The sequence below is a fragment of the Mustela lutreola genome, chromosome 6 (assembly GCF_030435805.1).
Source record: "Mustela lutreola isolate mMusLut2 chromosome 6, mMusLut2.pri, whole genome shotgun sequence".
Taxonomy (NCBI): Eukaryota; Metazoa; Chordata; class Mammalia; order Carnivora; family Mustelidae; genus Mustela; species Mustela lutreola.
Window position 1 is genome coordinate 147,890,424 of NC_081295.1, and position 24,828 is coordinate 147,915,251.

The window sequence follows — 24,828 nt, forward strand, 5'->3', positions numbered from 1 at the left end:
TCCCTAAGACTACAATGGGCATGGTCCTAAAGACCTCAGGGGACTTGGTGGGCTTTCATGGGACCCAGCTAGAGCACACACTGCTTTCATGAAAAAAATATTCTGGGGATGCCTGGGTGGCACAGTCAGTTAAGCGTCTGCCTCCAGCTCAGGTTACGATCCTGGGGTCCTGGGATCGAGCCCTGTGCTGGGCTCCTTGGTCAGCAAGGAGCCTGCTTATCCCTCTCTCTCTCTCTGCTCCTCCTGCTTATGCTCTCTCTCTCTCTCTCTCAATCTGACAAATAAAAATAAATAAATAAATAAATAAAGTCTTAAAAAAATATTCGGAGTTCCAAAGGTCAGGTTTATATTCTTTCCAGAAAAGAACCCCTTTATAGATCACTGCTGCTACTTTGGGGGGAAGAATGTTACACACACACACACACACACACACACACAGCATCATTTATCACTCTGTCTTCCTCCCCCCATTATGAGTCGGGTAAGGATTTTGGTGTACACATAAAAATGGCCAGGCCCTCCCCCCTCAGCTGGAAGGAGCTGACATGAAGCAGACGTGGCAGAGCCAACAAACTCATGCTCTTCCGGCCGACCCCTCTGGGATGACGGAGCAGAAGGGAGCGTGCACGGGCATGGACTTTTCTCTAAGTCACAGGGATCCCAGGAGTTTCCACCCAAGTCCCCCGACATCGCCGGCCAGGCACGTGGGACAAGCCGCGTGGCACTGACATTGCTCCCGACCCTCCTGGTCTACACCAAACAGGCCTCCCCGTTCTGCGTTGTTGGAGTCAACGCTGAAGTCCTCCACAGACGTCTTCTTATGGATTCATCTAGAACCGTGACTGACTGAAGCAGAGAAGGAACCCTATTTATTTTTATTATTTTATTCAGTACCCATTTGGGCCGTTACTCAATAAAAAACGTCATGCCCATTGGCAACCCTTGCCTTCTATACACACACACACATACAGCCCATGAAACCTGGCACAGTCGTCCCCTACCGCTTTGGCCTCAGGCACCCAGAATGTGGCCGTGACTGCCTTGGACCCAGCTGGCAGATGGGGAAAGAAAGGGGTTCAAATTAAGGTACACAGTTCAGGTTAGTAATTTTTATAAGCTTGGTTATCTGGTTTCCCTTAAGTTGACAACAGATCAGGCAGAGGCCAGACATCTAGAAGAATTACAAGCTTCTGGGGCATCATAACTGTACTGTTATCAGTAATCGTTTCAGAGAAATGACAATAAATCTCCAAGAAAAAGGATAAATTATTGTTCACTCTCTTACACTCTATTTTGGAAACTTTATACCACATCTTACAATGATTTCTTCCTGAAAATGTGGAGGTGGGTTTGTTTTTTTTTCTTTCCTTCCTCTTAACAATGTCAGCAACTTGATGCCTTTCAATATACTGACTAAAATATACGATCTGAAAGCAGTTAATTCCAGGAGTACACAAAATTAAATATTTAAATCTTTACTAGGGAAACATGAGGGAACAAAAGTGACTAATCATTAAGGAACTCGAAAGAATTACAGTGTTGCATTCTTTTATGGGGAGGAATATTTGAATCAAAGAAATTTACTTTCTGATCTACTGGTCAGAGGTCATACAACCCCCTACTTTAGGTGAGCCGAGAGAGTTTTGAAATCTCTTGTCACAGGAATAGTGGGAAAAGGGTTTTCTCCCCTTCTCATGTTCAAGGGAAAGGTAGTGTTGACCCTGAAAGCTAAGAGAGGAGAAGACGGGGGGCATTTTTCATCCAATACTTTCTCAACTCTTCCTTCTCTTTTTTTTAAACTTTTTAAAAAAATATTTATTCATTTGACAGACAGAGATCACAAGTAGGCAGAGAAGCAGGCAGAGAGAGAGGGGGAAGCAGGCTCCCTGCTGAGCAGAGAGCCCGATTCGGGGCTCCAACCCAGGACGCTGAGATCATGACCTGAGTCAAAGGCAGAGGCTTTAACCCACTGAGCCACCAGGCGCCCCAACTCTTCCCTCTCTTAAACATCTTTGCTACATATAGGATACTTCTGTCAGAAGGAATTTTAAGGAAAATTCTGGCAAGGCTCCCTGACTCCTCTCTAAGACACTACACAGGACACCTGAGTACCACCCACGCCACCATATTAAAGTGGAGACGCCCATTGGGGTGGGGAGGGAGACAGGACAGGGAGGCACCTACCCACACATTCTATTTTAACAGGATTTCACAGACTGCGTATGTGTGAGGTGATTTCACTTTAGATTACAAATCAGGAAAATTCCTTGGCATACTATTAACGTATTATCAAGTATGAGGGACAACATTATTCCAAGCACAAGGATGTCACCAAACTGCTGTAATCCCTGCCTCCCGCCCCAGACGTCCCTAAGACCTCTCCCGGCCTTGCGTTCCCTTCAGATCCCAGTTATTGCAAAGCTACTTAGAATATGGCTGTTTAATAGCATCTATTCCATTCTTTCCTTGTTTCTTTGCGCTTAAATTTTTTAAAAAATTTTTCGTGGTCTCTGAAGAGCTAAGTCTAATTTTTTTCATTTTTAAAAATTCTTTTTTCTATGTTATTGTCCCCCTCTAGTTGTCCCCAAGTCCCCAAATTTCTCATAAAAGAGGCAAAACTCTCACTACGCTTAATCCTCGAATGTTTTCAATTTATTCACAGAGATGGGGGGGAAACCACCATCTCAGCATTTTCAGGAAAAAATTATTGTAAAATGCAGTATAAAGTTTCCTAAATAGAGTGCCCATAGTGAGTAAATGACCAACCTGCCTTTCCAAAGGGACCAAACATTTCTGCCTTCTGACTTTCTAATACGCTGCTAACAAAGCCAAATGGGGATGAAACAACAAGAAAATCAGCCTTCACAACACCTAAGGACAAACAAATAATCAAGTCCTTTGAGGCGGTACTGTTCTCCCCAATCAAAAGCCACAGCCCTTCTGAGCTCCAGCTGGGAGGGGGAGGAGACCCACGGGGCCCTGGGGTGCTCTGCCCAAGGATACAGAAGGTAGCCCCTTCCTGCCCACGCTGGAGACACGTGTCTCCCTCGGTGCTTTCCTATGGCTAGGAACACCAGGACAGGGTGTTTGCCCACTCCAATCATCTCTGCCCTCGGTACAGCGAGAGATAATGACATAGCGGGTAACAGGATGGGGGCGGGGGGGTGGCAACCACGTCCACTCGGAATGATTACCTTCTCACCTGCAGTGCAAACAGACTATGTTCCTTATTTATTTGAACAACACCTGGAAACTTCAAATCTAAACACATCACTTAGTCATTCATGACTTGCACTGAAGAAGGGCTGCACTGGTCTATCTCTTGAGTAACCCGGGAAGGACACGGGAACAAGAATGTGTCTGAGCAGCCCACGGGCCCCACCCCTCCCCACTTCTTCCACTCTGCCCCCCCTCCCCCGCCCCCGAGACCTAGGGGGTGATGCTTCCGGCTCCAGGCTAAACAAATAAACCTTTGTACAAAGAGGATTAAAACTTCTAGATAGCTCGGGCACACTGATAATCATTAAAGTCTGAGTGGTCTAAGTACTTACACTTTCCATGCTGTATGCTAATGTGATTTCATTGAGGAAGGTTTTTGGTTGTTGTTGTTGTTTTTTTTTAAGATTTTATTTATTTATTTATCTGGAAAGAGAGTACAAGCAGGGGGAACGGCAGGCAGAGACGGAGAAGCAGGTTCCCCACTGAGCAGGGAGCCTGATGTGGGGATGCTCAATCCTGGGACCCCGGGATCACAACCTGAGCCGAAGGCAGACGCTTAACCCACTGAGCCACCCAGGTGCTCTGAGTAAAGTTTTGTTGTTGTTCTTCTTCTTGAAATGAATACAATGACATTGAAATCACACATTTTCAAAACCAAGCCACTTAAAAAATAATCCCAGTAAGAGAAAAAGATTCTAACTGAAGCTAAAAAGCTATGCCCAAAGAAGAAAAAAACACCGAGCTAGGAGTCTCTGGACAGCTGTGTTTTCAGCCTCAGCCCTCATACAAATGAGCCATGTGTTTGCAGGGCTGGTCCTTTAACCTTACCACACCTCAGATTTCTCTGTAACATTAGAACATTTGGTTAGATTAAAGACCCTTTCATTAGCTCTAAAATTCTGATTTTATGATTGTCCTTCCAATTCAATAAAATGAAATACAATGTTCAATACTGCTCTCTTTTTCAACTAAGCAAATTTTTTTGAAGGCAGAAGAGCTCAACCACGCCAAGAAAATATAACCAAGAGAGGGGAAAAAAAATTGTTTTTAATTTCACTTGTGCAACACAAGGTCTGTCCAGAAATTAATACCTGATCTTTACTTCCACGAAAAAAAAAAAATCCCCTTGTTTTTGTTTTCTTTTGTGCAATGTTCAGTTCACCGCTAGACAAGAAATATTATTTGTCTGTGGAAGTTCATCTGTATTTGCTGATCTGTTGTGTTCAAGGGTTCAGCAGCTCGGGGAAAGAAAGCAACTTTTCTATTTTTCCCCGTTATACTGCATTTATTTTTTTAAAAGATTTTGTTTATTTATTTGACACAGAGAGAGATCCTAAGTAGGCAGAGAGGCAGGCGGGGGGGGGGGGGTGGGGTGGGGGGGGGGAAGCAGGCTCCCCGCTGAGCAGAGAGCCTGATGTGGGGCTCGATCCCAGGACCCAGGACCCTGAAATCATGACCTGAGCCGAAGGCAGAGGCTTTAACCCACTGAGCCACCCAGGTGCCCCTATTTTATTTATTTGACAGAGATCACAAGTAGGCAGAGAGGTAGGCAGAGAGAAAGGAGGAAGCAGGCTCCCCACGGAGCAAAGACCCCAATGTGGGGCTCAATCCCAGGACCCTGAGATCATGACCCAAGCCAAAGGCAGAGGCTTACCCCCCTGAGCCACCCAGGCCCCCCTATACTGCATTTAAAAGAGCAACAAAAACGGCCCCGAAATATATAAGCAAAAATCTTGCTGTGGTCCCGACTGAAACAGCACAAAGTGCAGGCTCCTCTCAGAATCTGTGACCTCACCACCCAACGTTTTACAAATTGAGTAACTACTTCCCCATCCGTTACTACTCAAATGACAAAAGTGAAAATAAAAGGGCACAGCAGAGCCCTGTAGGTGAGGAGTAAGTGAGGGTGCAAAAGCCCCACAGGCAGATCTCCCTGAATCCAGAGGCACATTGTGAGTGGGCTTCGGGGAGCGCCGACCCCTTGGTTTACTGGTGGTTTCACCCCTTTGCCTCCTCACCGTGGAGCCCGGAGACCCACAAACGTGGGTGGTTGTAAAGAGGGCTCTCAAGCAGGATGTGACTTCCAGGGAGGGAGCCCAGCCAGACCACACGGTGCCGAGCCAGCACGACAGATACTAAAAGGTGATAAGGAGCAAAAAGAGACGCTTATTTCCTTAATGGGAGCCCTCACCAACTTCCTTAGACTTCCCCAAGTGAAATGTCACACTCACAAGATTCTGAAGAAGAATCAACGCTTTCGCCCTCTTGGAAGAGAAACATACTCAAAGTTCAGGACTTGACCACATAGACTTGGTTCATCAGCATTTAAAAAAAAAAAAAAAAAAAGCAAGCAAGTTTCCCCGGGTAGGAAGCAACACAGTCCAGAGTTTAAAAAAATAAAATTCTTCATCTGCTCAGGATGAAACACTACTCAAAATAAACGGAATGACACCGAAAATGATCTGTTTGCTGAATGAAAAGAAATGCTATTCTAAGTGCCTCTCCCCACCCCCACCGCTGCCGCCCCGGGAAAAAAAGGCGATTATGAAGCAAGGGGAGCTTCCTCTGTCTTCTTCAATTACAGTTTTAAGGAAAACGCATGTGCCAGGCGGTTCATGCGTCCCAGCTTCCCTATGGACCAATTCCGGGGTCTTCTGAGACTTTCCCGGGGCTGCCCCTTCCTGCCAGCCTCACTGGTTAGGTTGGGCAGGCTCTTTGAAGTCAGGTGCTCAGTCCTGGAAAAGAAGGAGCTCCCAGTTTCTGCTGGGTGCACATCTCACTGGGTTCTGGACTCTCTCCCTCCCCCACTCCCTCCCCTACCCCAGGGCCATTCCAAGCTGATCACGGAGGGCCGGAGGGGAGGGCCGGGCCAAGTTTAACCTTACCGGGAAATCGGGTTGTCTGAGGCAGAGTGGGAGTCCCAAGATAAGGGCTGAACCGTGGCCATTTGCAAAGCCGCACAAGGCTACTCCTGTTCCTTTTACTGTTGTGGTTGCCATGGCTGAGCCCAACAATATACCCCAGCTCCCGGGTCCTCCTCCTCCTCTGGCTTCCTAACCGCCTCCCACAGACGGCCCCGGGCCAGCAGGAGGAGGAGGTGAGTGCTGCCGGCCTGGAGGGGCTGCAGGGGAGATCTAACGGGCAGATCAGCCCTGAAGGTGTGAAGTGGGAAAAGCAGACATTCTGTTCTTAAGGGGCAGGCTCTGCTTTCCCTAGGTTTTCACCCAATTTTCCAAAGTGGGAAAGAGCTCTGAAGAAGGAAAAGCAACAGTCTAAAACCCCAACCTGAGAAAACAACAATCACCTTTCAACTTTGGTTTTACTACAATCAGCAAAACAAAAGGGGGGTTGCGGGGAGGCAGGAAGATCCTGGGTAGAGTCATATCTGAACACAGGCAAGACAGCCCAGAATGTTGGCTGCATCGAGGTCACGAGTAATAAACAACAATGTTGTGATTTTCTTCTTTAAAACAAATTCCTCAGGATCCCTGAGTCCTGGGATCAAGCCCAGCATCAGGGCTCTCTGCTCAGCAGGGAGTCTGCTTCCCTCTCTCTCTCTGCCTGCCTCTCTGCCTACTTGTGATCTGTCAGTCAAATAAATAAATAAAATCTTTAAAACAAATTCCTGGGGCCACCTGGGTGGCTCAGTGGGTTAAAGCCTCTGCCTTCTGCTCAGGTCATGATCTCAGGGTCCTGGGATCAAGCCCAGCATCAGGGCTCTCTGCTCAGCAGGGAGTCAGCTTCCCTCTCTCTCTCTGCCTGCCTCTCTGCCTACTTGTAACCTGTCAGTCAAATAAATAAATAAAATCTTTAAAACAAATTCCTGGGGCCACCTGGGTGGCTCAGTGGGTTAAAGCCTCTGCCTTCTGCTCAGGTCATGATCTCAGGGTCCTGGGATGGAGCCCCTGCATCGGGCTCTCTGCTCAGCAGGGAGCCTGCTTCCTCCTCTCTCTGCCTGCCTCTCTGCCTACTTGTGATCTCTGTCTGTCAAATAAATAAATAAAAATCTTTTAAAAAATTAAAAAAATAAAACAAATTCCTGTTTGAAAACGGCATTTTAAAAAATCCAGACATAGAAACCACACAAAGAAGGAGGGAGAGAGAGAGAGAAAGATTATCCTAAAAATAAACCACCGATAAATTTTTTATAACACATTTTGAAACTAAAGACAGACCAGCCCAGGGCACTGGTCTCAGGCAGTGGAGCACCTGAACTCTGGACCCAGCTCCGCCACCATCCAGCGACACAAGCCACTGTCCCTCTGAGCTATCTATCTCTTAATCTGGAAAAGGGGGTAATGGAAGGAACTGTGCTTAACTTCCCTTACAGCTCTGAAATTCACATATCACCTCCCTGAACACGGCTGCAGGTCTGCACAAAACCATATGGATAAGCGGAAAGACGTCGGAGACCACCGTGTTCATTAGAACAGCAGTAATGCTGGGCTGTGGAGTTAGGGGTGACCCTTCCCCACTTCCCAAGATGCCTCGTTTGGGAAACTTGCCCCTAAAATAAAAAAAACTACCGCTGTAGGATAGCCGTGACCTACATGACTGTGAACGGACTTCATGTCACGGAACCCCACATTGAAAATGCTTAATGGGCAAGTTTTATGCTGGGCATTTCAGGCACAGTAAAAATAATAAAATCTACATAAAAGAGGGGAAATGATGATGGGACCCACGCTGCAGGAGGGCTCTGGAAGCAGGCACCGCATTAAAAATAAAAAAAAAATTTTTTTGATTTTTTTTTTTTTTTTTTTTTTTTTTTTAAAAACATGGTGTTTAGCTTTCGTTTCCTATCTATTTTAATTTGGTCTCCGGGGTCTGCTGAGAACAGTTTCCACTAGCACCCAGGCAGGAGAGAAATGGCTCATTTGCTGTTTCGCAGAGGCGTTCCTTCCCTGTCTTTGCTGCCCTGTCCCCTTCCCCACAAAAGCTGTCATTCGACAAATCACTCCTAAGAGCTCCGTGCGAGGCACTCCCTCGAAGAATCTGCCCAGATCAAAATCTCAAGTGCCTGCTTGCCGAGGGACTGCTGTAATTTGAGGTGTTGCTTCCTTTTAAAGAATAAAAAGCAGATGCTCAAAGCTGATGAAAGTCAATGTTCTTTCAACACGTCTCTTTCTCCCGCACTTGAAACTCTTAGCAGCGAGAAGTGCTTCTCACACTCAGTCGGGTCATTTCTGCACTTTTTACTTTTGCTTTGAAGGCGCAGAGCAGTGTGAGTCCCCACCTGGGGTGAAATGATTCCTGACACGGAGCCTTCGGAGGGCACCCACACAGGGACCTGCAGGCCCACGGCTGCCCGAGTCCAAGCATGGCCTCAAGGACACCGTCTCCCTCCGTCGGAGCTAAAGGAACCTGATGCTTCCTGGCAATCTTGACATAAGGTCTCCGAGCCACACACACAGAACCTAATCATTTCCAGACTTCTGCACAAATACCTGCCTGAGAGCTCACTCTCTGAGGACCCCAGTGTGAACCAAGGGAGGGGAGGGAACGCAGTGCCAGAGGGACCAGTGAATTAAGAGATCTAATCTTAGCCCTACTACTGCTTTGGAAACCTCGCCACCTGCCACCAGGCCTCTTCTCTGTGAATGCACAGAGTGGACCCAAGCCATCCTAAAAGCTCGCGGAGCTGGAACATTCTGTGAGCGCAGGGGATAGGAATATGGGAGAATGGCCCGAGGCAGTTTACACAGCAAGCCAAAGGCAAGGAGGCGACTGGCGGGGTCAGAGGAAAGCAAGGACCCGTGGAGAGTAATGAAATCAACAGCCCTGGGTTCCAGGTCCACCTCAAACCCCGAGTAACCCTACCGTACTGGCCAGCTCCATAGGAGGTTCTGGGGAGATGCAGAAGGAAGTCTGGTCCTCAGCGAAGCCACCATCAGAGGCGGACACTGAGACGCAGTCATGGAATCGAATATAATCAAGTTGAACATCTAGTTCCATTCTTTGATTTAGCAGAGAAGTAAGCTGCAGAGGCCCCTTCTGAGGTCTAGAGCTGTTTAGCTGAGGACACCTCCACCCGGAGGCCCTCCTTAGTTCTTCTGCCAGGCCCCCCATTGCCATGCGTGGTGTTGCTGTCCACCGGCTGGTCCAAAGCAGAAACCCCGCCCTCTCACGCACCTTCAAGTCCTTAGATCCTGCCTCGTTCACATTCCTCTTCTCTGTGGGCTCTTGCCCCGTCTGTCACTTCCAGGATCACTCCCAGCTCCCTGAAAAGGAGGGGCCTGTGTGTCCTGGCCCATGCAGGATCCGCAGCACACAGACCAGTGATTAGCAAGGAGCAGGTGCTCCACGGTGGTTAAATAAACATTCCTCTGTCACCTGTAACTGTTTCCTCTCTGGTCTCCCTGCCAACCACCTGGTCCCTTTTCGTGCCACATGCCCAACACTAAAAAAATGAGGTCTCTAAAACACACACCTGCCTTCTCACATCCCCACCTCAGGGCCCTCAGTAGGTTTGGGGTTGGCTTGACATTCTGGATAAAAGCCAGGTTCCCGGGTTCAGCACACAAGGCCCCTCCCTGATCTAGCCTTGAACCTCTCCGGGGCTGCCAGGCCTGCCTCCCAGACCCACGCTTGCCTCTTCTGTCTGCCCGTACACCACTCTGCAACTTTTTTTTTGGTCTCTCTTTGCACATGCTTGTCTAAACTACTCCTCATTCCCAAACGCTTAGTTTGAAGGACATGTATTCTGAAAGCCTCCTCTGACTCCCCTTTCCCCCCCAGTTAGTCCGATTTACATACCCCTTCTCTGTGGTTCTGTATCCTGTGCAGGTGTCCATGAAACATTTGTTAAATTAATTTAGAATGAAGGGAGGGAGGGAAGGAGGAAAGGGGGGGTGAAGAGAGAGAGAAGCTCAAAAGAAAGGGAAGCCCCCAGGGCACCTGGGTGGCTCAGTGGCTTAAAGCCTCAGGTCAGGATCTCAGGGTCCTGGGATCGAGCCCTGCATCAGGCTCTTTGCTCAGCAGGGAGCCTGCTTCCTCCTCTCTCTCTGCCTGCTTGTGATTTCTCTCTCTGCCAAATAAACAAATAAATCTTAAAAAAAAAAAAAAAAAGAAGAAGAAGAAGAAAGAAACGAGAAGCCCCTGAAAGGATTGTTTCTCCAAAGGTTAAGAAAACCAGTCAGTGTCAGAACTGGGACAAGAATCCAGGCCTCCTCATTTTCTCTGGTGGATCTTCTTCCAAATCCAACCCATAAATGTTTTCTCAAGGCTCTCTTCTCTTTCTCACTCTGTCATGCCCTGCTGGAAGACCTCCTATAGTTTTACTAACAATTCTCAAATCCCTGTCTCCTATCAGCTCTAGATGGATATATCCAAGCATCTGCTACCTCGATGTCCCATCGGCAATTCAAATTTAAAGTGACAAAGAACAAAATAAAATAATTACATTATCCACTGCTCTCCAGTGCAGAAACAACACAAACGACAAAAGCCACTTCCTCCTCCTGGCTCACCTGAAGCCTTCCTACACCCATTCATAGAGTCGTGTGAGGTAGAAAGGTGGAAATCAGCATTCACTTTTTTAAACGATCACCTCTAGACCAGGATATGTCACGTACTTCACGTGCTTTTCCTCGTTTAATCTCATGAGAAACAGGATAACTGGAATTTGGAAGAGAACAGAACACGAAAAAGAATACAATAGAATACAAAAAAGTAGAGAAATGTAATGTATTTACCACCGTGCTTAGCTTCATCAATTTCTCTATCTCCCACACTCCTCAAGTACAAACACACCAAGATTACCAATGTTCCCCTAGTCCTTCCATTGAACTGCCACCATCCTAAACTCTCCTGCACTACTGCAACAGACCCCTAGGGGTATCTCTCTGCCTCCAGTGTCACCCCAATCAATTCTACCCTCCATTTTGTCAGAAGCAAGAACTTTCTAAAAGATCAAGTCACTTCTGGTTCCAAACAAGATGGGACAGTTGCACAGGCTGCAGACTGATACGCATCTCAAAGTATCACTAATCCCATCACTAATACAAGTATCCAGGGAAACTCTTAGGAGAAGTTCAGAAGGGGGCAAACTGGGGAAAACAGGGGTCTGATACAGGAGAGGTCTCATGGTTATGAGGTGAGGAGTGATTTGGGGAACAATGAAGTCACTGATAAGTCTTAGACAAGCTAAGTTTAGGTTAAGATAAAGGTAAGCACTGTAAGAATGATATAAGATGTGTTCTTTTAAACTACCCAAAGAAAATTCAACCTATCTAAAGGAAGGAAGGAAAGGGAAAAAATAAATGGCAAGTAGAACAAAATTAGACAAAACTGAAAAGTCTTAATAAAAATAATTATAATTGGGTATAAAGTCAATAATCAAAACAGAGACTAGTAGGGGTGCGTGGGTGGCTCAGTGGGTTGAGCCTCCAACTCTTGATTTTGGCTCAAGTCATGATCTTAGGGTTGAGAGATCAAGCCTCATGTGGAGCCCATTTAGGATTCTCTCTCTCCCTCCCTCTCTCCCTCTGTCCCAGCTCCATTCACACTCTCTCTCTAAAGAAATAAAAAATAACAAGACTAGTATTGCACAGTATGTGGGGAAAAAAACAGTGATCCATTTAAAAGGAAGTATAAAACAAAGATGAAAATAAAGAACTAAAAAAATATGAATGAAATAAAAAAAAACCCAGGACTTTTAATATCAAATAAATGGAACTTTTAATATCAAATAAATGGAACATGAGGTAAAAAGCATTATAAATGGGGCATAGGGGTGGCTTAGTGGGTTAAAGCCTCTGCCTTCAGCTCAGGTCATGGTCTCAGGGTCCTGGGATCGAGCCCAGCATTGGGCTCTCTGCTCAGCAGGAAGCCTGGTTCCTCCTCTCTCTCTGCCTGCCTCTCTGCCTACTTGTGATCTCTGTCTGTCAAATAAATAAATAAAATCTTTTTTTAAAAAAAAGCATTATAAATGACCACAAGGGACATTCTATACTGGCAAAAGGAATCATCAGTGAAGAAGACTGTATGATGAAAAACACATACGCACCTAACAAAATGGCCTCAAAATATTTAAAGTAGCACCTTTGGAGAAAACCAGATAAATAAAAAAAATTAAAATGGAGTTAGCAATAAAAAAAAAAAGTTTAAAAACTCCCCATGTTCCTGGAAATTAAAAATACTTACTATTAAACAGCCCTGAAGGAATGAAAATGGAAATAACAAAATATAGATGCTCCTTGAATTACAGTAGGGTTATGTCCTCATAAACCCTCTATAGGATGAAAATATCCAAGTTGAAAATGCATTTAACAGGTGCACCCTTACTGAACATCACAACTCAGCTTAGGCTACCTCCATGTGCTCGGAACACTTAGATATTTTACTGAGAGTGAAAACCAGAATAGTTGGTTGTATGGGTTCGGAACGGTTGTCGGTTGAGCCAGTGTCTACTCTTGGGACCAGAGGCTGAGAAGCTGCAGCTGCCCCACACCATGGGAGAACATCACACTGCATACATGGACACCCAATAAAAGATCAAAATTCAAAATTCTAAGTGTGGTTTCTACTAAAGGCATAGCGCTTTTGCTCCGTCATAAAATTGAAATATTCTAAGTCAAACCATCTTAAGTCGGGGCCCGTCTATACTGAGTGACATAACAATAAAAGTATTTATTATACATCAGAATTTGTGCCAAGCAACAAAACTATGAGGATTCATGGCAAGTTGGTCACTGACATCTGAACAGCCAACAGCTATTACGGCCACATCCATCCGTATCAGGAGACTTGTGGACAAGAATTACTAGAGCCAAAGGACCGTTATAATAATTAAAGGGTATATACTCATTAGGAAGATATTATAATCCTAAAACTGTGTGCACCATTAAGAGAAAAGAAGAAAAACTTCAAATCAATGATCTAGAAAAAGGAGAATAAATTAAACCCAAAGGAAGGACAAAGAAGGAAATAATAAAGGTAAGAATGGAAATCAATGAAACAGAAAACAAGCAACAGTGTATTCTTGGGAAAGACAAAATTAATTAACTGATCACAAAAGTAAAAGACAAAATAACCAAGAGCAGAAATGAAAAGGGGGATATTTTTAGAGATCCTACACACGCTAAACAGATAATAAGGAAATATTATAAAGAGTTTGTGTCAATAAATTTGACAACTCAGATGAAAGGAACAATTTCTTGAAAAATTGGAAATATAATTTACCAAAACATAATGAAGAATAAATTAAGAATGGGAATAGTCTGCTCTCTGTTAAGAAACTGAATTCATTATCAAAACCTTAGCACACCATGATTCAACTGTCATGTATCCTGACTGCAGTGGTGCCTATTCAATTTTACAGATGTATTAAAATTCAGAAAACTGTATACCATAAGAAAAAAGGACACTTTACTGTATATTTTTAATCATATTTGTAATAATTTTAGAACCTTTACACAAAGAAAATTCCAGGCCCAATGGTTTCACTACTGGATTTTACCAAATCTTTAAAAGAGATAAAATCCTACAAAAAATTCTTTCAAGGAAAAGTGAAGCAATACACCATACATCATATGAGACCAACGTAACACTAACACCAAAACCTATAAATACTACACAAGGGAAGAAAATAAGAGACAAATATCCTTAATGGACACAATGGTAAAAAAAAAAAAAAGTACTTAATATTGAAAGAGTAGGTAAGAAGAATAGTGATACCTTCAAAATGATAACTTTTTCTTATCCCAGAAACTCAGGGTTGGTAAACTTTTAAAATCAATCAATCAATCAATGTAATTCACCAGGATTAAGGGGGAAAAAGTGATAGAGCATCTTAATAGATGCAGAAAAAGAACTACATGAAATTCAAAATCCTTTGCTGATAACAACAGACAAACATCCCTTGGAAAATAAGGAATAGAAGGAAACTTCTCCAAGCCAATAGAGGACAATCATGAAAATCTTAGGAGTTAACATCACAGTTAACGGTGAAAGTGTGAACGCTTTCCCCCTAAGATAAGGAACATGGTTATGTGTCTTCACCAGTAAGTGAATTTAGCAATCCCTAAGATATAATGTCAATAAACAATATTTAGCAGTCCCAAAGATATAATGTCAATAAACAAAAGTATTTCTTTATCTAAATATCAAATAATTTGAAAATACGATTCTAAAAATTTAAACTTACTATAGTATCAAAAAACCTACAATATGGTTAAATTTTACAAAAAAAGAAAATGTGAAATGCCTCTGCAAAACAGGGAAACATTACTGGGAGAAATTACTAAATAAGAGAACAGGGAGACATAGTGCTTTTTTTTATTTTTTTATTTTTTTTATTTTTTATTTATTTTTTTTTTTTAATTTTTTTATTTTTTATAAACATATATTTTTATCCCCAGGGGTACAGGTCTGTGAATCACCAGGTTTACACACTTCACAGCACTCACCAAATCACATGCCCTCCCCAATGTCCATAATCCCAACCCCTTCTCCCAAACCCCCTCCCCCCGGCAACCCTCAGTTTGTTTTGTGAGATTAAGAGTCACTTATGGTTTGTCTCCCTCCCAATCCCATCTTGTTTCATTTATTCTTCTTCTACCCACTTAAGCCTCCATGTTGCATCACCACTTCCTCATATCAGGGAGATCATATGATAGTTGTCTTTCTCTGCTTGACTTATTTCGCTAAGCATGATACGCTCTAGTTCCATCCATGTTGTTGCAAATGGCAAGATTTCATTTCTTTTGATGGCTGCATAGTATTCCATTGTGTATATATACCACATCTTCTTGATCCATTCATCTGTTGATGGACATCTAGGTTCTTTCCATAGTTTGGCTATTGTGGACATTGCTGCTATAAACATTCGGGTGCATGTGCCCCTTTGGATCACTACATTTGTATCTTTAGGGTAAATACCCAATAGTGCAATTGCTGGGTCATAGGGCAGTTCTATTTTCAACATTTTGAGGAACCTCCATGCTGTTTTCCAGAGTGGCTGCACCAGCTTGCATTCCCACCAACAGTGTAGGAGGGTTCCCCTTTCTCCGCATCCTCGCCAGCATCTGTCATTTCCTGACTTGTTGATTTTAGCCATTCTGACTGGTGTGAGGTGATATCTCATTGTGGTTTTGATTTGTATTTCCCTGATGCCGAGTGATATGGAGCACTTTTTCATGTGTCTGTTCGCCATCTGGATGTCTTCTTTGCAGAAATGTCTGTTCATGTCCTCTGCCCATTTCTTGATTGGATTATTTGTTCTTTGGGTGTTGAGTTTGCTAAGTTCTTTATAGATTCTGGACACTAGTCCTTTATCTGATATGTCGTTTGCAAATATCTTCTCCCATTCTGTCAGTTGTCTTTTGATTTTGTGAACTGTTTCCTTTGCTGTGCAAAAGCTTTTGATCTTGATGAAATCCCAGTAGTTCATTTTTTCCCTTGCTTCCCTTGCCTTTTGCGTTGTTCCTAGGAAGATGTTGCTGCGGCAGAGGTCGAAGAGGTTGCTGCCCGTGTTCTCCTCAAGGATTTTGATGGATTCCTTTCGTACATTGAGGTCCTTCATCCATCTTGAGTCTATTTTTGTGTGTGGTGTAAGGAAATGGTCCAATTTCATTTTTCTGCATGTGGCTGTCCAATTTTCCCAGCACCATTTATTGAAAAGGCTGTCTTTTTTCCATTGGACATTCTTTCCTGCTTTGTCGAAGATTAGTTGACCATAGATTTGAGGGTCTATTTCTGGGCTCTCTATTCTGTTCCATTGATCTATGTGTCTGTTTTTGTGCCAGTACCATGCTGTCTTGATGATGACAGCTTTGTAATAGAGCTTGAAGTCCGGAATTGTGATGCCACCAACGTTGGCTTTCTTTTTCAATATCCCTTTGGCTATTCGAGGTCTTTTCTGGTTCCATATAAATTTTAGCATTATTTGTTCCATTTCTTTGAAAAAGATGGATGGTACTTTGATAGGAATTGCATTAAATGTGTAGATTGCTTTAGGTAGCATAGACATTTTCACAATATTTATTCTTCCAATCCAGGAGCATGGAACATTTTTCCATTTCTTTGTGTCTTCCTCAATTTCTTTCATGAGTACTTTATAGTTTTCTGAGTATAGATTCTGTGTCTCTTTGGTTAGGTTTATTCCTAGGTATCTTATGGTTTTGGATGCAATTGTAAATGGGATTGACTCCTTAATATCTCTTTCTTCTGTCTTGCTGTTGGTGTAGAGAAATGCAACTGATTTCTGTGCATTGATTTTATATCCTGACACTTTACTGAATTCCTGTATAAGTTCTAGCAGTTTTGGAGTGGAGTCTTTTGGGTTTTCCACATATAGTATCATATCATCTGCGAAGAGTGATAATTTGACTTCTTCTTTGCCGATTTGGATGCCTTTAATTTCCTTTTGTTGTCTGATTGCTGAGGCTAGAACCTCTAGTACGATGTTGAATAGCAGTGGTGATAATGGACATCCCTGCCGTGTTCCTGACCTTAGCGGAAAAGCTTTCAGTTTTTCTCCATTGAGAATGATATTTGCGGTGGGTTTTTCATAGATGGCTTTGATGATATTGAGGTATGTGCCCTCTATTCCTACACTTTGAAGAGTTTTGATCAGGAAGGGATGTTGTACTTTGTCAAATGCTTTTTCAGCATCTATTGAGAGTATCATATGGTTCTTGTTCTTTCTTTTATTGATGTGTTGTATCACATTGACTGATTTGCGGATGTTGAACCAACCTTGCAGCCCTGGAATAAATCCCACTTGGTCGTGGTGAATAATCTTTTTAATGTACTGTTGAATCCTATTGGCTAGTATTTTGTTGAGTATTTTCGCATCTGTGTTCATCAAGGATATCGGTCTATAGCTCTCTTTTTTGGTGGGATCCTTGTCTGGTTTTGGGATCAAGGTGATGCTGGCTTCATAAAATGAGTTTGGAAGTTTTCCTTCCATTTCTATTTTTTGGAACAGTTTCAGGAGAATAGGAATTAGTTCTTCTTTAAATGTTTGGTAGAATTCCCCCGGGAAGCCGTCTGGCCCTGGGCTTTTGTTTGTTTGGAGATTTTTAATGACTGTTTCAATCTCCTTACTGGTTATGGGTCTGTTCAGGCTTTCTATTTCTTCCTGGTTCAGTTGTGGTAGTTTATATGTTTCTAGGAATGCATCCATTTCTTCTAGATTGTCAAATTTATTGCCATAGAGTTGCTCATAGTATGTTCTTATAATAGTTTGTATTTCTTTGGTGTTAGTTGTGATCTCTCCTCTTTCATTCATGATTTTATTTATTTGGGTCCTTTCTCTTTTCTTTTTGATAAGTCGGGCCAGGGGTTTATCAATTTTATTAATTCTTTCAAAGAACCAGCTCCTAGTTTCGTTGATTTGTTCTATTGTTTTTTTGGTTTCTATTTCATTGATTTCTGCTCTGATCTTTATGATTTCTCTTCTCCTGCTGGGCTTAGGGTTTCTTTCTTGTTCTTTCTCCAGCTCCTTTAGGTGTAGGGTTAGGTTGTGTACCTGAGACCTTTCTTGTTTCTTGAGAAAGGCTTGTACCGCTATATATTTTCCTCTCAGGACTGCCTTTGTTGTGTCCCACAGATTTTGAACCGTTGTATTTTCATTATCATTTGTTTCCATGATTTTTTTCAATTCTTCTTTAATTTCCCGGTTGACCCATTCATTCTTTAGAAGGATACTGTTTAGTCTCCATGTATTTGGGTTCTTTCCAAACTTCCTTTTGTGGTTGAGTTCTAGCTTTAGAGCATTGTGGTCTGAAAATATGCAGGGAATGATCCCAATCTTTTGATACCGGTTGAGTCCTGATTTAGGACCGAGGATGTGATCTATTCTGGAGAATGTTCCATGTGCACTAGAGAAGAATGTGTATTCTGTTGCTTTGGGATGAAATGCTCTGAATATATCTGTGATGTCCATCTGGTCCAGTGTGTCGTTTAAGGCCTTTATTTCCTTGCTGATCTTTTGCTTGGATGACCTGTCTATTTCAGTGAGGGGAGTGTTAAAGTCCCCTACTATTATTGTATTATTGTTGATGTGTTTCTTTGATTTTGTTATTAATTGGTTTATATAGTTGGCTGCTCCCACATTGGGGGCATAGATATTTAAAATTGTTAAATCTTCTTGTTGGACAGACCCTTTGAGTATGATATAGTGTCCTTCCTCATCTCTTATTATAGTCTTTGGCTTAAAATCTAATTGATCTGATATAAGGATTGCCACTCCTGCTTTCTTCTGATGTCCATTAGCATGGTAAATTCTTTTCCACCCCCTCACTTTAAATCTGGAGGTGTCTTCGGGCTTAAAATGTGTTTCTTGGAGGCAACATATAGATGGGTTTTGTTTTTTAATCCATTCTGATACCCTGTGTCTTTTGACAGGGGCATTTAGCCCATTCACATTCAGGGTAAGTATTGAGAGATATGAATTTAGTGCCATTGTATTGCCTGTAAGGTGACTGTTACTGTATATGGTCTCTGTTCCTTTCTGATCTACCACTTGTAGGCTCTCTCTTTGCTTAGAGGACCCCTTTCAATATTTCCTGTAGAGCTGGTTTGGTATTTGCAAATTCTTTCAGTTGTTGTTTGTCCTGGAAGCTTTTAATCTCTCCTTCTATTTTCAATGATAGCCTAGCTGGATATAGTATTCTTGGCTGCATGTTTTTCTCGTTTAGTGCTCTGAAAATATCATGCCAGCTCTTTCTGGCCTGCCAGGTCTCTGTGGATAAGTCAGCTGCCAATCTAATATTTTTACCATTGTATGTTACAGACTTCTTTTCCCGGGCTGCTTTCAGGATTTTCTCTTTGTCACTGAGACTTGTAAATTTTACTATTAGGTGACGGGGTGTGGGCCTATTCTTATTGATTTTGAGGGGCGTTCTCTGAACCTCCTGAATTTTGATGCTCGTTCCCTTTGCCATATTGGGGAAATTCTCCCCAATAATTCTCTCCAGTATACCTTCTGCTCCCCTCTCTCTTTCTTCTTCTTCTGGAATCCCAATTATTCTAATGTTGTTTCGTCTTATGGTGTCACTTATCTCTCGAATTCTCCCCTCGTGGTCCAGTAGCTGTTTGTCCCTCTTTTGCTCAGCTTCTTTATTCTCTGTCATTTGGTCTTCTATATCACTAATTCTTTCTTCTGCCTCATTTATCCTAGCAGTTAGAGCCTCCATTTTTGATTGCACCTCATTAATAGCTTTTTTGATTTCACCTTGGTTAGATTTTAGTTCTTTTATTTCTCCAGAAAGGGCTTTTATATCTCTCGAGAGGGTTTCTCTAATATCTTCCATGCCTTTTTCGAGCCCGGCTAGAACCTTGAGAATTGTCATTCTGAACTCTAGATCTGACATATTACCGATGTCTGTATTGATTAGGTCCCTAGCCTTCGGTACTGCCTCTTGTTCTTTTTTTTGTGTTGAATTTTTATGTCTTGTCATTTTGTCCAGATAAGAGTAAATGAAGGGGCAAGTAAAATGCTAAAAGGGTGGCAACAACCCCAGGAAAATATGCTTTAACAAAATTAGAAGAGATCCAAAATCGTGAGTGGGGAGAAAGGGGATAAAAAGAGGTTCAAAAAGGAAGAAAGAAAAAAAAAAAAACAAAAAGAAAAGAAAAAAAAAAAAGAAAAGAAAAGAAAAGAATTTTTAAAAAAAGAACACACCTAAGAAAAATGTAAAAAAGAAAAAATATATATATTAGATAAACTAGTAAAAAATCGTTAAAAAAGAAAAAGGTAACAGTTAAAAAAAAAAAATTTTACCCGAAGGCGAGAAAAAAAAAAAATGAAAAAGAAAAAATTAAATTAACTGCAAGACTAAAAAAAATCACAGGAAAAAAGCCATGAGTTCCGTGTTTGGCTTTCTCCTCCTCTGGAATTCTGCTGCTCTCCTTGGTATTGAAACCGCACTCCTTGGTAGGTGAACTTGGTCTCGGCTGGATTTCTTGTTGATCTTCTGGGGGAGGGGCCTGGTGTAGTGATTCTCAAGTGTCTTTGCCCCAGGCGGAATTACACCGCCCTTACCCAGGGCCGGGGTGAGTAATCGGCTCGGGTTTGCTTTCAGGAGCTTTTGTTCCCTGAGTGCTTTCTGTAGAGTTCCAGAGGACGGGAATACAAATGGCGGCCTCCTGGTCTCCGGCCCGGAGGAGCCGAGAGCCCAGGGCCGCACTCCTCAGTGCACCCTCAGAGAACAGCGCCCAGTTACTCCCGTCTGCCTGACCTCCGGCCGTGCTCCGAGCTCACCGAGCCTGCGACCGGTTCAAGGTAACACGGAGCTGCGAGCTTACTGTCGGCTCTGCCTCTGTAGCCGGCTTTCCCGTTCCAATACCCGCAAGCTCTGCGACACTCAGACACCCCCGATCCTTCTGTGACCCTGCGGGACCTGAGGCCACGCTGACCCCGCGTGGGCTTCGCCCCGGTTTAGCCTCTGGAGCGATGTCCCTCAGCGGAACAGACTTTTAAAAGTCCTGATTTTGTGCACGGTTGCTCCGCCGCTTGCCGGGAGCCGGCCCCTCCCCCCGGGGTCTATCTTCCCGTCGCTTTGGATTCACTTCTCCGCCGGTCCTACCTTTCAGAAAGTGGTTGTTTTTCTGTTTCCAGAATTGCTGTTCTTCTTCTCTTCGATCTGCCGATGGATTTTCAGGTGTTTGCAATCTTTAGATAAGCTATCTAGCTGATCTCCGGCTAGCTGAAGCAGTCTCAGCTTGCTACTTCTCCGCCATCTTGACTCAGTCGACATAGTGCTTTTTTAATTGGAAATCTCAAAGTTGCTAAAATGTCAACTGTCCTTAAATTGATTTCTCGTAATTCAATGCAGTCCAGACAAACTTCTAAAAGGTTTTATTCTCAGCTGTACAATTTGTTTTATTTATTTTGTTTTGTTTTGTTTTTAAGTTTTTATTTTAGTTAACATCCAGTGCTCATCACCAAGCCAATGCTTAAATTTACATGGAACCCTAAAGAGCTAAAATACCCAAAACAATCTTGAAAAAGAAGTACAAAGTTAGAGGATTCACACTACCAGACTTACGGTAAAGTTATTCTAAACAAGTCAGTATGGTATTGACAGTATAGCATGCAGATCAATGGAACAGAAGAAAGAGTCTTGAAACAGTACAAACACAATCACTTGATTTCTAACAAAGGCGATAAAGTGATTTGATAAGAAAAGAAAATCTTAACCATAATGGTTTCATACAGTTCAATAAATGTATGAAAAAAATCTTGAACCTTCACCCCTACACCTCACACCATACATTAAAACTAATTTGAGATGGGACACAGACTTAAATAGTAATGTTAGGGACTCCTGGGTGGCTCAGTTGGTTAAGCAGCAGCCTTTGGCTCGGGTCATGGTGCCTGGGTGGCTCAGTGGGTTAAGCCTCTGCCTTCGGCTTAGGTCATGATCTCAGGGTCCTGGGATCCAGCCCCGCATCGGGCTCTCTGCTCAGCAGGGAGCCTGCTTCCCCCCCTTCTCTCTCTGCCTGCTTCCCTGCCTACTTGTGATCTCTTTCTCTCTGTCAAATAAGTGAGATCTTAAAAAAAAAAAAAAAGAAAGAAAGAAAGAAAAAGAAAAAAATTAAAAACTGTTGACCAAAAGCACAGTTAAGAAATGAAAAGATATGGGGTGCTGGTGTGGCTTATTTGGTTAAGAATCTGACTCTCAGTCTCAGATCACGTCTTGAGCTCAGGGTTGTGAGTTTGAGCCCTACACTGGGTGGGCTCCACCCCAGTGTGGATCCTACTCAAGAAAAAAAGAAAAAAGAAAAGAAAAGAAAAGCCAAAACAGTGGGGAAGAATGTGGTAATACATATTCTGACAAAGGACTTATACCCAGCATATATAAAGAACTCTTACACATCCAAAAAAGGCAACCAACCCAGTTTTTTAAATGGTCAAAGGACTGGAACAGACACAAAACAAATGGCCAAAAAGCACATAAGAAAAAGGTGCTCGGCATCATTAGTCATCAGGAAATGCAATTAACGCCATGTGATATTTCATTGAACCACTAGAATAGCTAAAATTAAAAAGAACAAGAACACTAAATATTGGTGAGGATTTGGAGTGGCTAGAACTTTCACACACTTCTGGAGGAAGCATGCAAGGCTACAACCACTTGCTTTTTATAAGCAATTTCTTACAAAGCTACACACCTACCCTATGTCCCACTTAATCCACTCGAAAAAGAAAGAAAACATATGTCCACAAAAACACAAGGGTGTTTATAGCTGCTTTCTTCAGAACAGTGAAAATGTGAATACAACCCAAACATCTGTGAACAAGTGAATGAATAACGTATAGCTACATACACAATGGAAAACTGGCCAGCATTTCTTTTTAAAGATTTATCTATTTATTTGAGAGAGAGAGAGAGGATGAGTGGGGGTAGGAGAAGAGGCAGAGAACATCAAGCAGACTCCCCACTGAGTGTGGAGCTCTCGTGGGCTTGATCCCAACCTTCATGAGCTCATGACCTGAGCCAAAACAAACAGCTGGAAGCTTAACTGATTGAGCCACCCAGGAACCCCTGTACTAATCAGCATTTTAAAAAATCAGGAAATCTTGGGGCACTGGGTGGCTCAGTCAGTTAAGCGGCTGACTCTTGATTTCGGCTCAGGTCATGATCTCAGGGTCCTGGGATCCAGGCTCATGTTGGACTCTACGCTCACTACGGAGTTTGCTTGGGATTCTCTCTGTCTCCCTCTCCCTCTGCTTCCACACCCCCCTACTCATACTTGACAAATAATTAAAAACAATGACGTCTTCATACATGCAACGACGTGGGTGAATCGCAAAAATTGCTTAAACAAGAGAAAGCAGATACAAAAAAGGTACGCACCGAACGATTCCATTTGTATGGAGCCCAGGAGCAGCGGGGTGATAGGAACTGGCAGGAAGGAGGAAGAAAGACACTCTTTGGGGTGATAGAAATGTCTTCTATCCCGATCAGGGAGCTGACTGCAGAGAGGTACCCACTTATCAAAACTCACTGAACTGCATGTTTAAGATCTATGTTCCCTTTCTCCGTATGTAAATTCTTCCTGAATCAAAACGAACGTGTTCATTAAGAGAAAGATACCTTCCATGTGGAGGGTCTGTGTGGGGATAAAGAAAGAGTGAGGAGAGACATGCTTCAGTGAAAAAGGCCATACAAGGGAGAGGGTAAGTGAGAAAAGCCAAAGGCAGAGAGGAAGAACAGCGGTCTGACAGAGTAAGAAGAGAAACAGAGAAAACTGAGTCAGAAGGGGAAGGTACAAGCCAAACAGGAAGACACGAGCGAACTGAGCATCAGAAGTAGAAACTAAGCATATAACTGTATTTCAAGATAATCTAGCTACTACATTAAACTCGAACAAAAATCCCAGGCAATTTTATTTGGAAAACTGTTCTCTTCTTCCCCTAGTATCTCTGTTAATCAAATCAGAAGCAAGAGGAGGGGCGTGCAGTGGGGAGAGGAACTTGAATAACCTGAATTTATCCTTTTTTTTTTTTTTTTTTAAGTCAACCACCTTCCATAGAAAACCCTTCCAGGGCTCCTATGCCACCTGCAGCAGCTAATCATCCGTAAACATCCCACCATGGCTGCAGTTTGCCATTTATGCATTGACGTACACAGGCTACACTAAGGAGATTCACAACGGATTCATTCCCTTCGTCAGTGAATGAAACAGTGATCGCGAGCCCCTCGAGGGAGTATCCTAGTTCACTGAAGCCCAAGCTGGCCTCAGGAACCAGAGATAACATTTCTCCGCCTTCCAGTTGAATTAATAAGACAAGCAGGAGATGACTCACACACACAGTTGATGAAGCAGTTAATACCGAGTCTCCCCGGCTTACTCATCCCGTCCAGTGAAAGAATCCCGGGGAGGTATTAACCCTGTCTGAACAAGGAGAGGCCACGTGAGCAAACGCGACTTCGCCATACGACAGAGCCATAAGGGGTGAGTAGGAGGGTTCCCATGCAAACCCTCTGAATCTGGAGGGACAGCTACGATGAGGTTTCAGTAAGATTGCACTAATCAGCCCTGCTTCCTCTATTTCAATGTAACAATGCTGGGTTTACAGGAATAGCTTTCTGAGACATTCCTATAAAATTAGCTTACTCACTGCATTTTTTAAAAAAGGAGAATGAAGCCAAAAGCCATCACTGGCCTCTGGGGCACATACGTGTATGAATTAAGCCTCTCAGAGTTCTAGCTGAAGCCGGGTACTCACCATCTGTCAACGTTACTTAGGGTGACTCAGGTGAGAACTGCTTCGTCCAAAAGTCACTTTGTGTTTCTACTGGTTGAGGTGTCGAGAGAGAATCAAATATTTAGGAAGAGGAAAGAATGTCAAAAAACATCTAGTTTGGGTGATTTGGGTGTGTGAGTCTGAGCGGGGTGGTGGTGAATACTGACCACCACACCACTGTATGCTGTATGCTCTATGAGAAGGCTTATAGAGCACACAGTCCTCCCAGCTGTACTCTTAAAGGTGGCATCTGGGACAGCCACACCAGACCCTGGAGGAATGCATTAGAAATGCACATTCTCAGGCCCCACACTATTACAGAAACCCTGGGGGTCAGGCCCAGAAATCCGAGATTTTGCAAACACTCTGGGTGATTCTGATGTCTACTCTGTTTAAAGACCACTTGC

General features: G+C 43.2%; 1 protein-coding gene across 9 annotated transcripts in view; it reads right to left on the bottom strand.

Moving 5' to 3' along the window:
• The window catches only part of ATXN1 (ataxin 1), a 408,360-nt gene that overhangs the window by 336,017 nt on the left and 47,515 nt on the right, over positions 1-24,828 (bottom strand). Inside the window, exon 1 of one of the 9 annotated variants that reach the window (XM_059179410.1) lies at positions 9,352-9,885. The exons of 7 other annotated variants lie outside the window; for them this stretch is intronic. The gene's annotated coding sequence lies outside the window, so the exon portion shown is untranslated. Of the gene's footprint in view, positions 1-6,104; positions 6,241-9,351; positions 9,886-24,828 lie in introns of those variants that run through there. One more of the 9 variants, XM_059179409.1, reaches the window with a different exon arrangement.